This window comes from Piliocolobus tephrosceles, chromosome 4, assembly GCF_002776525.5.
Source record: "Piliocolobus tephrosceles isolate RC106 chromosome 4, ASM277652v3, whole genome shotgun sequence".
In the NCBI taxonomy this organism is placed as follows: domain Eukaryota; kingdom Metazoa; phylum Chordata; class Mammalia; order Primates; family Cercopithecidae; genus Piliocolobus; species Piliocolobus tephrosceles.
In genome coordinates this window covers 89,838,749-89,851,809 of record NC_045437.1, presented here as the reverse complement: position 1 = coordinate 89,851,809, position 13,061 = coordinate 89,838,749, and the positions used below count along the sequence as shown (strand labels likewise).

The following is a 13,061-nucleotide window of genomic DNA, read 5'->3' as shown; positions in this document are numbered from 1 at the left end:
TAAAATAAAATAAAATAAAATAAAATAAAATAAAATAAAATAAAATACATTGAAGGAATACACTTACATATTTAGAGTCAGTATTCACCAACAGAAAAATATGTTTTGACCAAGGCAATTTTATTTTTAATGAACACGTTCAGAAAAGTTACTGTTCAGATCCAGTTATATTTCGTTTATTTTCCTGTTATCTTATTGGTATATATTGTTTTGTCTTAAAAATATAATGGATGTACAAATTAAATAAATATGTATTGTATATACATATCCTCACACTATTTTTCTTGATTATAAATGTTTCATAAATCAATGTAAAAATTGAAGAAATAGAGCAATGTGCAAAGCATTGATGATTTTATCCCTCAAATACAACTACTGTTAAAATTTGGATAATACTCTTTTAGGCTTTTTAAATAATTCATATAAATATAAACCCATATGAATGTAAGCATGCTTATGTATGATTGTTCATTTGCTTGTTTGTGTATTTATTTTAAATATGGGGAAAACTTGCCTTTTTATTTAATATAGTGTAGTTATTTTTCCATGCCAGCACATGTAGACCTATTTCATTATTTTTAATCTTTATATATAATTTTGCTGCTTTCAAGCACCATAATTTGTGTAACTGATTTGTTGATGGAAATTTAGGAGTTTGTAATTTTCAACATTAAAAATGATGGCCCTTCATATGTATATCTCTTCTCTATATCTATAAATAGTTGTATATTTGCGAACCCTTCTATAGAAAAAAATACCCAAAAGCAGATAGCTTTTTACCATTTAAAATTTTCAAAATGATACCACAGTGGGCTACTGTTATTATGCCCATTTTATTGCTGAGCTAACTAAATAGTAAAAGGGTTAAATCACCTATACAAGGTCATGTAGCTAGTCAGTAGAAGACCCAGGCTGTGTCCCCACACTGCACCTGCACAATCTGACTACAGAGCACTCTACTAAGCTGTTCCCTTATTTCTGTCTCTTGGTATTATACTTATTCACATATTTTAACGTTTATGAAATTGGAATCTGTCTCCCCATTGATGCCATCTTACAATTATTGTCAACCAGGAAACAACATGGCATTGATGTCTTTACTGACATACATGCACATTCCGTGGTTATTACTGATTCCATGACTAGACATCTGTAACTCTTCAACAAAGCATGTAAGGACTGTTGAAAGCAGGAATATGCATCCTGGTTGTTGTTTAAAAAACTTCCACTGATATCTTCATTTAAATTAAAAAGAACCTACCAGTAACAAAATTCATCAAATGGGTGTCAGAAGTCTGGAAGAAACCCCTATAAATGATGGTAGAGAATTCTACAAAGAAGTATTGCATCACCAACAGTCTTTCCAGAATAGTGGCTAACACTTGGCAGAAAAACATAGATATTCTTAACTCTGTGTCAAAAAAATGTTTAAGAAGAATTGGACCCCAATTGTAATCTTATCGTAGTTCATTTGGGCTGCTATAACAAACTACTATAGACTGGGTGGTTTATAAATGAGAGAAATTTATTTCTAATGGTTCTGGAAGCTGGGAAGTCCAAGATAAAGGCTGGCAGACATAGTGCCTGCTTTTTGGTTCACAGCCATCTTTTTCCTTGGTCATCACATGGCAGAATGGACAAGGGATTTCTCTGGGGCTCCCTTTATAAAGGCACTAATTCCCTTCAGGAAGATTCTACTCCATGACCAATGGAGGTCCCATCTCCAAATACCATTGTAATGCGGATTAGGTTTCAAGATATGAATTTTATGGGGCATATTCACTCTCTTGCGAGTCTCAATCAATTGGTTTAATTTATATATTAATTTTTGTGTGTATATAAGAGGGATACATCATAAAAACCAAGTCTAAATGTAAAAGACCTCTTTGGGTGAGTAAAAATGGAAACAGTAAATGACAAGAAAATATTGTACATAGTATAGTTCAATTTTTTTTTCTTTTCTATTAATATATAATTTAATGGTACTTCTCCCAATCGATGGCATTTTAGATTCAATAAAATATATTAGTACCTATCTTATGGAGTTGTTATAAGAATGACTAAATGCTTAGAACAATGCTTAGTATGAGATGAGTATTTTATAAATAATAGTTATTAAAAATATTTAATAGAAATTGCAAATTTTCTTCAAAAGGGCGATCCAATTTGCAATACTAATTAACAATTTTATTACAGTAACTTATAACCTAAACATAATTTTCTATAATTCTTCATCAAAGAAAACAAAGTTCTTATCTCAAACTATCATATGTGACTGTATAACTTCTGCACAGATAAGCCTAAAAGAAAAAAAAATAAACACCTTCTACATAGTCCCATAATCAATAAATTCTACCAATTATTTTCTCAAGTAGATGTTTATAACTTCTGGGTTTCATATAGGAACTAAGATTGTACTTTTACCAATGACTCTTTGACCTCTAGGTAATAATAATTATTATTCAACAGATGAACTGTACAGTTTTTCTTCAGTATCAGTGAGACTTCATTCCGGGACCGCTGCAAATACCAAAAGGCATGGATGTTTAAATTCTTTATATAAAACTGTGTAGTATTTGTACATATCTTATGTATATCCTCTGATATTCTTTAAATAATCATGAAATTAGTGGTAATACCTAATATGATGTAGATGCGGTGTAAACAGCTGTACACTGAATTGTTCAGGAAATAATGAGAAGCTAAAAGAGTCTGCATATGTTCAACACAGATGCAACCATCATTTTTTTTCTGACTATTTTCAATTAGCAGTTGGTTGAATTCATGGATATAGAACCCATAGATATGGAAGACCTACTATATTTTAAAAAATTAAGAAAATGTTAAAGGAACTTTCTTGACTGCATATATTTTTTAAAGTAATGAAGACATTGTATATACCCAAATTCAGGAGTATTTTTGATATATCTGAAGTGAGTCAGCTTTCCATGCAATTTCTTTTTGAGACCATGGCCCTTTATTGATTCAGTTTCCTCATCAATGCAAACTTGATATTACACTTTGACTTTAAGATATTGGAATTGTTACTCCCTAGTTAAGTTTTCATTCCAAATGTAGGGGTATTAAACAGCTATAGGCAAGAATTAGAGAAATAAAAAAAGTTTCCATAAAGGGATGACGAAACACTTTCCACCTGTTATATTCTCATGAGTCATCTCCTACTTGAGATCGTTTTCTTATGATTTTTTTAGAATCAGACCTTAGGAGTTCCTGATTTCCTAACTTTCATGCTAGAACCTAGGAATAGTTCTATAGGCACATGAAGATGTTGAAAGAAATATTCTGAATCTTCTCAATTTTCTACAAAATCTTTTTGTTTCCAATAATTAATATATGCTATCAAGTATGGCTGGCATTTCTGATGCAAAAAGGTACTACTGAATATATTTTAGTTTTGTTCCCAAATAAAATTGATGGGTTTCTCTTTCCCTTTTCCATAAGAGGACACATTTATTGAACTCTTGGAATCGTTAGAAGGTTTGAGTTTTAGTCTCTCTTGGCAGATCATGTGCTCAGGCTTAGTTGTGGGCCAGGCACTGGAAATCAGGACTACCCATAACCATTGAAAAGACCAAGTCCCAGCTACACAGCTGACAAACTTTCACTCTGAGATCCTTGAGAGAATGAATGAATTATTGTTCACCTCCATCTCTTCCCCACACTGTCCCTTCAGCTTCCACAAGACTAAAATAGCAGCGTCTGTAGGCATACACGCACTTCTTAGGGTCAGAGCTAATCAGAGGTAATTACCATTTAATTAGGTGCAAAATTTATTTTCTGAATTTTTTGACTTTTTCACATAACCTGTAAAAGAAAGTAAACATTTACACTTTCAAAACAATTTTTAAAAATTTGTGCCTATTGACACCTCCAAGAAAAGGAGGATTCTATTGGTGAGAAAAATATAGAAAAGCACATAAAGTACATTATTCATCTCTTTAAGTAATCATCACTTATTGCTAATATACTCATGTAGGAGAAAGCATATTGCACATTACATGTGGAATTGCTTTCTTATGTATTTTCATTCAGTCATCTTTTTAAATCTCTGTTCTCATAATTGTTGTAGATATTCCAAGGACTGAGCAAGTCAAAGCTTGAGTTGTTCCAAAATTATTCCAATGGAGATTTCAGTTGTTTGAGGGCTATCTGGGGAAGAAGTTTATCTTCATGAGGGCAGCCAATAACTGGGTCACTCATGGATATCCACTTCAAGTCCAAGAAATTATCACATCTACCTAGCGAACAGCATGGCTCTACTTACCTGAGGAGGGGTGTTGTGACTGGATAGTTTAAGCTTAAAGATGTATCAGAGCTTATGCCAGTATATCTAGTACAGTGGTTGTTAAGATACGTAAACAACTGTAATTGAAAGTGGAGTCAAGCATTTAGAGGCAGAAACACTAATTAGAACTAATTGACAAGTGTTATAACACTCACCAGGGTAGCTCTTTACATAGGAAAATGATAGTTGTGTAAATACAGTGATTAATTGTATTCACTTAGCCATTATTTTTCTTCTTGGCATCAAGCTGGCCCAGTACTTGGCCACTGATCATAACTTTAAATTTATAGTGGGTTTCTAAGTGAACATTTCTGTTTTTCAAGCCTGTCTTGCCTCTGTCATTTATATACATGTGTATTTGTGTATGTATATATTGTGTGTGTGTGTGTTTTATCACATTTATGTGTGTGTATTTTACTCTAACATCTCTGTTGGAGCTAGACATGGGTTGTAACTATCTTTAATCTCTGCCTTAGAAGCTACTTTCAATCCATGAACTTGTTAAAAAAATTATTCCAGGATGGTGAGCATAAATATAATTATTTCATGTACTTTTTTTTGTAACTTAAATATTCTGGTAGGAATTTGAAAGCAAGTCTTCAAGTCTGTCATCTAGCATTTGTTCAAATACTACAATTCTCTTAAGAGAAAGAAGTGTTATGCTGAATTTAATATTTATCTACAAGCATATTTTACCATATTAAAAATGTAATTTGAAGACTACTAAAATAGAGGTTTCACTGAGAGAAAAACAAAAGAAAACACATTTGCCAACTCCTCATAAAATGAAAATGGTGCGGGAAAGTTTGTTAGTATCTGGTCAAAGCCAGACACCACAGATGAGCACTGGAGTGGAAGGGCAAGAAGGCTCAGGAAAGTTTGGAGAGCTGGTTCCAGCTATGAATCTATTATTAATGATAATTATAACCAAGGAAAGCCACTTGAGCTCTTTTTATCTCAGGTTTCTTGTCTTTAAAATGAGAGGAATGAAGCAGATGTTTTCCAAGGTCCTCCCTTCCTTTAAAAAATTAGTCTATTAAGAATTATTTGTTTTGAAATATTTCCAAGGTAAGTACAGCAGACTGAAGTTTGGTCCATTTTTATAAGGAGTGGTAAAGAGCTTCTGGCAATGTTAATAATGGCTCAGACATAGGATTGACTCCCACCCAGTTTATAACCCTCTAACCTTTATGGACTTTACCCATTTTTCAGGTGTAGTGGTGGGACTGGGATAAAGTTAAGGGGATCTGGTACACTTGGATTACTCCATCCAGTTCTTTTTTAAAATTACATAAGTATTACAAATCACCTTCTCAATTGATTTATTTTTACCATTTTAGGGCAGAGAAGAGGATAAATTTGAGGGTGTTGGTGATCCACTTGTACATAAAATCACACACACATTTTTCCAAAGAATATCTGTCTGATTTTTGTAACCAAAGTCATTACAACCTCTTTTGCCCTCAGAATAAGTTCATATAAACAAAATTTTATTACTATATTCATTTCCTACATCTGCTGTAACAAAGTACTGTAAACTGGGTAGCTTAAAGTTATTCTCTGGGTTCTGGAAGCTAAATCAAACTGTCCGCAGCGCCATGTTCACTCTGAAGCCTCTAGGAATGAATCTGTTTCATGCTTCTCTCCTCGCTTCTGGTGGTAGCCGGCAATCGTTGACATTTCTTGGCTTGTAAAGGCATCACTCCAATCACTGTTTCTGTTGTCACATAGTGCTATCTTGTGCTTCTGTTTCCTTTTGTCCAAATTTCTCTCTGTCTTTTTAAAGAAACCAGTCACTGGATTTAGAGTCCAACTTGTCCTATATTATTCTTAAATATGGCTTATGGTGGCCAAAACACAAAATTACATTAAGTAATATTTTTCCTGATAAACTTTACATGTGTGAATTGATAGGATAATAATAGAAAATTTAATGTATGCCAAATGTATTCAGTTGAACAATTCTGAGGAATCAAAATTACTATTGAAGGTGTAAAAGAAAAATGAAAAAGAATATGAGGTAATGTTGATTTCTTTCACTCCTAAATTGTTTCCATGATGGATTTTCCCCTCTTTTTCAAAATATAATGTCTTTTAAGTTCTCCATTTGCCTATAATCTTACATAGCTATTATTCTGTTTTCTTTAGTTTTTTTTTCTTTTTCTCCCAACATATTGATTCTTGTAATCTATTTTTAGCTTTGATATGAAAGTAAAAGCTGGTTGGTTTAAAGGTGATTTATTAGACTTGACTATCACCAGTGGAACTTGATATAATTTAGTTACTTTTTTTTTAAGGAAGTTACCATGACTCATGTATTGACAAGTTTAAAAAAATTCTTCTTTTATCATCATTTTTCTGAATCTCTTACTTCTCTAATACATTTACAATTATATTTTAGTTAAGATATTAATAATAAAAGTATAACCATGTTATTAAAATGTATAAATAATACATCAAGCTCAAAACATTAAGGTATACACTTCATTGGAGAGAAATATGAAGCCCAATGATAGAGGGCAGGGCATGTTCAATGAAATATTGAACAATGAAGTGACATGATCAAATCTGCGTATACATATTTTAAGGATTTATCTTTTTAAATAATGAATGAAAGTAAGAAGTATAGTTCAGGCATCTACATAACTAAGGACTATGGTCTCTAAACCTGACAGTGCCAGGAATTATTAACTAGAAGAGCATATATTTTATAAAAGTGTAGAATCTAGAATTGCTAGTATATATTTGCATAAAGAAGGGAGTATTTGATGACACATAAGTCTCTGTATTGGGTCAATTTAGTAGATGATGGTGGCTTTAGCAGTCTATGGAACATAAGTGATAAGTTAAGTTAATAGAATTTTGCAAAAAAGATGGTTGACTTTGTCTTCATACTTTGAAATGCTTGTGGGCTATCAAAGACGGCACATCCAGACAAACTTGATTCAAACAAAGCTCAGGAGTAATATCTCAGGGTGAGTGAATTTACTTAGTGAGTATTTTTTTTTCACTTTTTTCCAGAAGAGAATTTTCAGTGGTTTATGAACAATAAAATAAAATAAAGTGAAAATAAGGAATGAAAATGTAACAAAATAGAAAACAAAGGTGGGAAAATTAGAGAGAGCCACAAGTGAAATTGGTTAACAAAATGTATTGTTACAGGTCTTATACAGTTGTTTAACATAGAGTGGCAATGTTTCTCTAAGCTTTGCAGCAGCAACCATGAGATAGGGAACTCCATTAGTGTTAAGAGGGCATGGAGTTCTATGTTTTGTGTATTGCTGTGTTATGTTCCTTGCACCTGGAAGAATGTACGACATGTAGTAATTTTTCAGCAGTATTTGTTGAATGAATGTATAAAATAACTCATAGATTCTTAAATCATTTTTATTTATAATAATTATTTTCCCTAGTCAAAAATATTTAGGTGTTTGAGATAGATTTATAAATCTTTTATTCCAAGGGCCTTAATATTTAGTTAATTCTGTTGTCCACAAGGGATCAGTATTATTTTCACTTTGGGGAGGGAAGAGGATCTAGATTTTCTTGAAATAATTTTTTACTCTTAATACTGACCTGTCCATAGATGCTCCAGGAAAGCTTTGCTCATGAGGCTTTTACTTCATGAATGACCTTAGAAATACCTTTCAAAGGAAGGTGCTTATTCTGATTAAGTTCACAATTCATGGGGACAAAAAGGATAATTATCGAACTTGCTTCTTGTATTTTTCAAGATACTATGCAGGAATTTAATTCTCCCTACCTAGGCAAAAGTTGCTTTCATTGCATCATTTTCCTATTTCCTATGAGTGTGAAGCCATCCCGAAAATCCCTGCAACTCCTAGATGAACAGAGAAAGCCAAATCCAGCTGATAATTGGCTAGGGGAGGATGAGATTCAGAGTCCACTTAGCATGACTACATAAATTATGACTACAGGATACTCGTAGTATCCTGATTTAAGAAGACAGAAAAAAAATCATATACTGTGTATTAGATGCCAAAATCTTTCCAAAGAAAGGGGGAAAAAAAACTACTACATATTCTTCTTTCATAAACACAAGAGACCTTTATCGGATATTCTGAATGTCCTTGAGTCCTAGGCCATTCCTTTGGCATCCCTTTGGTATCTCTCCCTGATACAGTGACAGTCTTTCTCTGCAATTTCAAAGATTTGTGAATCTTTCCTAAAGAGCAGGTGACTATACTTTACTATACTTTATTGGAACAGAGGCTTTAGTAATTCCGAAGAAAAAAATTCTCTCTCTGCTCCGTCCTTACCAACTTTTGTGTCTATTTGCCCTTATAATTTGTTGTGATTCTTTCTATCTGCCACTTTTCAGCCTCATGCCCTACCCTCTTCCCTTATGCATCTGAAGGAATAGCATAGGGAGAGAAGCCAGATCCCCAGATGCTTTCTTTCTTTCTTTTTTTTTTTTTTTTTTTTTTTTTCTTTTTTTGAGACGGAGTCTCGCTCTGTCGCCCAGGCTGGAGTGCGGTGGCATAATCTCGGCTCACTGCAAACTCCGCCTTCTGGGTTCACGCCATTCTCCTGCCTCAGTCTCTCCAGTACCTGGGACTACAGGTGCCCGCCACCATGCCTGGCTAATTTTTTGTATTTTTAGTAGAGACGGGGTTTCACTGTGTTACCCAGGATGATGGTCGCAATCTCCTGATCTCATTATCTGCCGGCCTCGACCTCCCAAAGTGCTGGAATTACAGGCATGAGCCACCGCACCCGACCCCCCCAGATGCTGTCTAAGGACTCTCACTGCATCTGGTTCGTGATGGCTCACATGTGACCATTTCATATAATAATTTATTTGAAGATGCGAATACCCATGATTCCTCCTCCTCCTCCCTCTCCCCCCTCCTCTTCCTCCTCCTCCTCCTCCTCCTCTTCCTTCTTCTTCTTCTTCCTTCTTTCTTCTTTCTTCTTTCTCTTTTCTTCTTCTTTTTTCTGAGTTGAAATCTCCCTCTGTTGCCAGGCTGGAGTGCAGTGGCACGATCTTGGCTTACTGCAACCTCCTCCTCCTGGGTGCAAGTGATTATCCTGCCTTAGCCTCCTGAGTCGCTGGGTTGCTGGGACTACAGGTGCGCACCACCACGCCCAAGTAATGTTTTTGTATTGTTAGTAGAGATGGGCTTTCACCATGTTGGCCAGGATGGTCTCTATCTTCTGACCTCGTGCTCTGCCCGCCGCGGCCTCCCAAAATGCTGGAATTATAGGCGTGAGACGCTGCGCCCAGCCCCATGCTTCATTCTTACAGGCAGTCCAATTGTATCCTGCACTTTAGATGGCTATGTGTCACTAATTAGATGACACTACCCTTTACTAGAAGACACAGCTTAGCTTTTCAAAAGACTTTCCAGATGCCCGATCTCCATTGTGCAGCATGGTGGGTCAAGAGTCCGAGTTGTCATGAGTCTCATGATTCTCTTCAGCCTGGAAGGTGTGGTGAAGAAGATAAAGCCATGATGTCAAAGCTTATAACACTCTTATATACTCAAAATCTGAGGCCAAAATATAATGTGGATAATATTTTTAACAGTATATATATATATATATATATATATATATATATACACACACACACACACATATATACACACACACACACACACACATATATATACCTATATAGCTATATTTTATTACTCTAGTTTCTTGGAGACTTCCCACTAGATAGCACTTTGAGTTTTTGTGCTGCAGGGGAATGGTACGTAATTTCTAGAACAAGAGGGTCTTTATTCGGAGCTTATTTTCCACTTACATTTTTATTTGAGAACATAGCAAGAAAGCCAGCTTTTTGAGAAGATACATAATTGTGAAAATTTCTTTTTTTTTAATGTCTCAAATAAAAGGCTTACTTTACACTTAATACTAGTATATTACTGTTCATAATATTGTAAAATTATCATGTTATAAAAATATATAATAAGATCTCATAAGAAACTGAATGGATTGACGCTTGATAATTCTCTTAAGTAGAACACAATGAAACAGTAGTGGCTGGCTAAGTTCCATCAATTTTTTTTAACTCTTTTTGACTTTTTCTCCAGGTCTTCTGTTATCCTTTCTGCAGGTCGCTTCTTCAACCCCTTCATTTTCTTGGTTTGTAGTTTGCTTAGGTCTTGCTTCTGCATATGAATCCTTCCATAAGTTGTACCAAAAGTATCATGGGAGATATTTTTCTTCTTCTTTGGCTTGAGAGCTTTTGGCATTTTCATAGATAATTTATAAAGGTCATCTGATGCCAGGTGTGTCCTCCTCAAAACCAGATCCAATGAGGGTCCCATCTCTTCCAATTCAATCCGTGGTGTTCTGCAACCAGATTTCTTCAACAGCAACTTATAGCTTCGAAAGTAAATCTTCCCATTCAGTGCAGTGAAGTGCAGAACATACTCTAATCCAGCCAGGCGGATATTTGATACTGTGGGGCCTCTGAAGAAATCAATAAGAAGACTTTTTAGTCTTCTATAATCTTCTGTTACATCAAAATCATCACCAGCAAATATTAGCATGGGTTTTGTTCCCTCAGGACATTTACTGTTCTTAATGTCTTTTAGAGAGACGAAATTCTCAATACCTAATTCAATCATATCCAGCACATGGTGGTCATACATACGACCTATTACTAGATTATTTGGCCGCTTCTTATTATGGGAGCCAAACATGAATAAAGAACAATCTGACTTCTTTGAAAAGAATTCCAGTGATGTCTGATCCTCAAAAGGTCTTGTAATATTTTTCTTTTTATACAGTACACCATATGGTTTTTTCAGTGCATACACATCTTTAAGTACTTGTGTCACTGTTGCATTTGCATTTCCCCCTTTAATCAGCATGGCATTTTTAATATTTTCATTGAGTTTCGGTTCTCTCTTCTCAAGGAATCTCTTGGCTCTTTTCGTTTTGGGCTTTCTGTTCAGAAAAGCACAATTCATAAACAACTCGATCCAGAGCGTCCATCCGAAACTTTCTTTAGTAAATCAAATTAAGCCTTTGGAATCCTTATCATTAAGTATTCTTGATAATCTAGAAATTGTATCTTTTGCTGGCCAGGATTCTAGAACACAAGCTTGTCTGCCCTAGAGTAAAAAGAAGATATGATAGAACTGAAATACTGCTCCTTATGGTCTGCAGAAATTATGGGGAAGGGATAGGAGAGATGCACAAAGGAAAAATGGGTGAAAAATCAAAGTTCTCCTTCTTAGCATCTTCCACCTTACCTCAATCAGGGTCAGGCTCCAAAGGAGGGAGGAGTTTTGGGAATTCAAGTATTGGAAGATTTAGAACAAAGGAACTAATAGTGGGCTTTTACTGGCATACTAAAGGGGATGTTGCTACCCTCAAGGAGAAGCCTCAAACCAGACCACTTCAAATGTGACACTGAGGGGGCAGAAAAGGGCTAGATTTATTAGCTTGGGACAATGTTATTCCTCCTCCATAGCATGTACATAGGAGGTAGACTGTGTGCCTTAATGAGGGGAAATGGCTGCTGATGCGGCTGGCGAGCCATCAGGTGTTGGGACAGAGTACAGAAGTCATCGTGTGTGAAGAATTTTGACACCACAGTGGTGGGTGGGTGCCAGCACATCGTAATGAGAGAGCCAGATGGCCACAGTGGCTTTTTGAATGTCACCAGCGCAGGGAACAGGTAGTCCAACCTCTCTGCAGCCAGAGACTTCAAGAATCCAGAATGAACCACACACATTGGAAATCCCCTCTTATTGTCTAACTAGTGCAAGATCGCATGCTACCTTATACACCAAGATACTCATTCAGAGAGGAGCAAAGGTAGGGAGTAGAATTTGGTAAAATGTAATATTTTCTTTAGTCATCCAGGCAGAAAACAAGCTACTCATAAAGGTTGTTTTAATCATTGGGTTGGACTAAAATTAATTGGACCAAATTGGAATCACCTCTAGCCATATCTCCATTCCCCAGAAGAATTAAGAATTTTTAAGGAATATTGGGTCAGTTATAGAAAAATAAAGGTATTTTCTTTGCACACTGGGATGTGAGTGTATTGGAGACTGTTCTTAACTACATTTTATCTTTGTCCAGATAATTAGGAAATGGGTCAATCCAAAGAACTTTTTGTATTAACATTATGCATATCTAGTGTTGCACAGTACAGAAAAGTCTTAGGACCATGGAGCAATAAGTATTGCTGTATGGCTGATACTGTTTAAAAATTCTAATCTATTGATAGTTTCAGAGGGTCTGCAGTGACAGTGGACCCAGAATCTCATTTTAGAATAATCCCTGGGCAGTGAAGCAAGAAAGATCTGGTTTGAGTGTGAGTATAAATGAACTTAAAAATTACATTTCCTCCACTTTAGGGAAGTACTCAGGCTCGGGGTGCCCAGCACTTGTCAGGGACACAGCAAATTCCATCTTTATTTTGATGGAGGAAATGAGAGATTAAACTGAACAGCTGATTTTTATCCCAGTCACTCCACAAACTGCTAGTGTTTGCTTGAGATCTCTTTCTAGTAGGCTGTTTATCACTCTGACTTTCTTTGTTCTTCCTGGCTTTGATCTCAGTGGACCAGATTCTTGTTTTAAGTAACTCTAGGGGAATTCCAGGACAAGGGCAACATTCTCTGATTTGATGTTTGGAAGCACTGGTTTTGCTTTCTCCATCGTTCGTCTTTGCTTCTTGGTGTGCCTCTCTCATTTTCTTTTTTCACTTTAGTTCATTTTCAGAGTGCAGAGTATCAGAAAAACAAGAAGAAGATGGGTCTTC

General features: G+C 35.4%; 1 pseudogene across 1 annotated transcript; it reads right to left on the bottom strand.

Moving 5' to 3' along the window:
- Positions 1–10,266: 10,266 nt before the first annotated feature.
- Positions 10,267–11,270, bottom strand: LOC113224809 (annotated as a pseudogene). Its single transcript, XR_003309427.1, has one exon. The product of XR_003309427.1 is annotated as a ribosome production factor 2 homolog pseudogene (transcript).
- Positions 11,271–13,061: the final 1,791 nt, after the last annotated feature.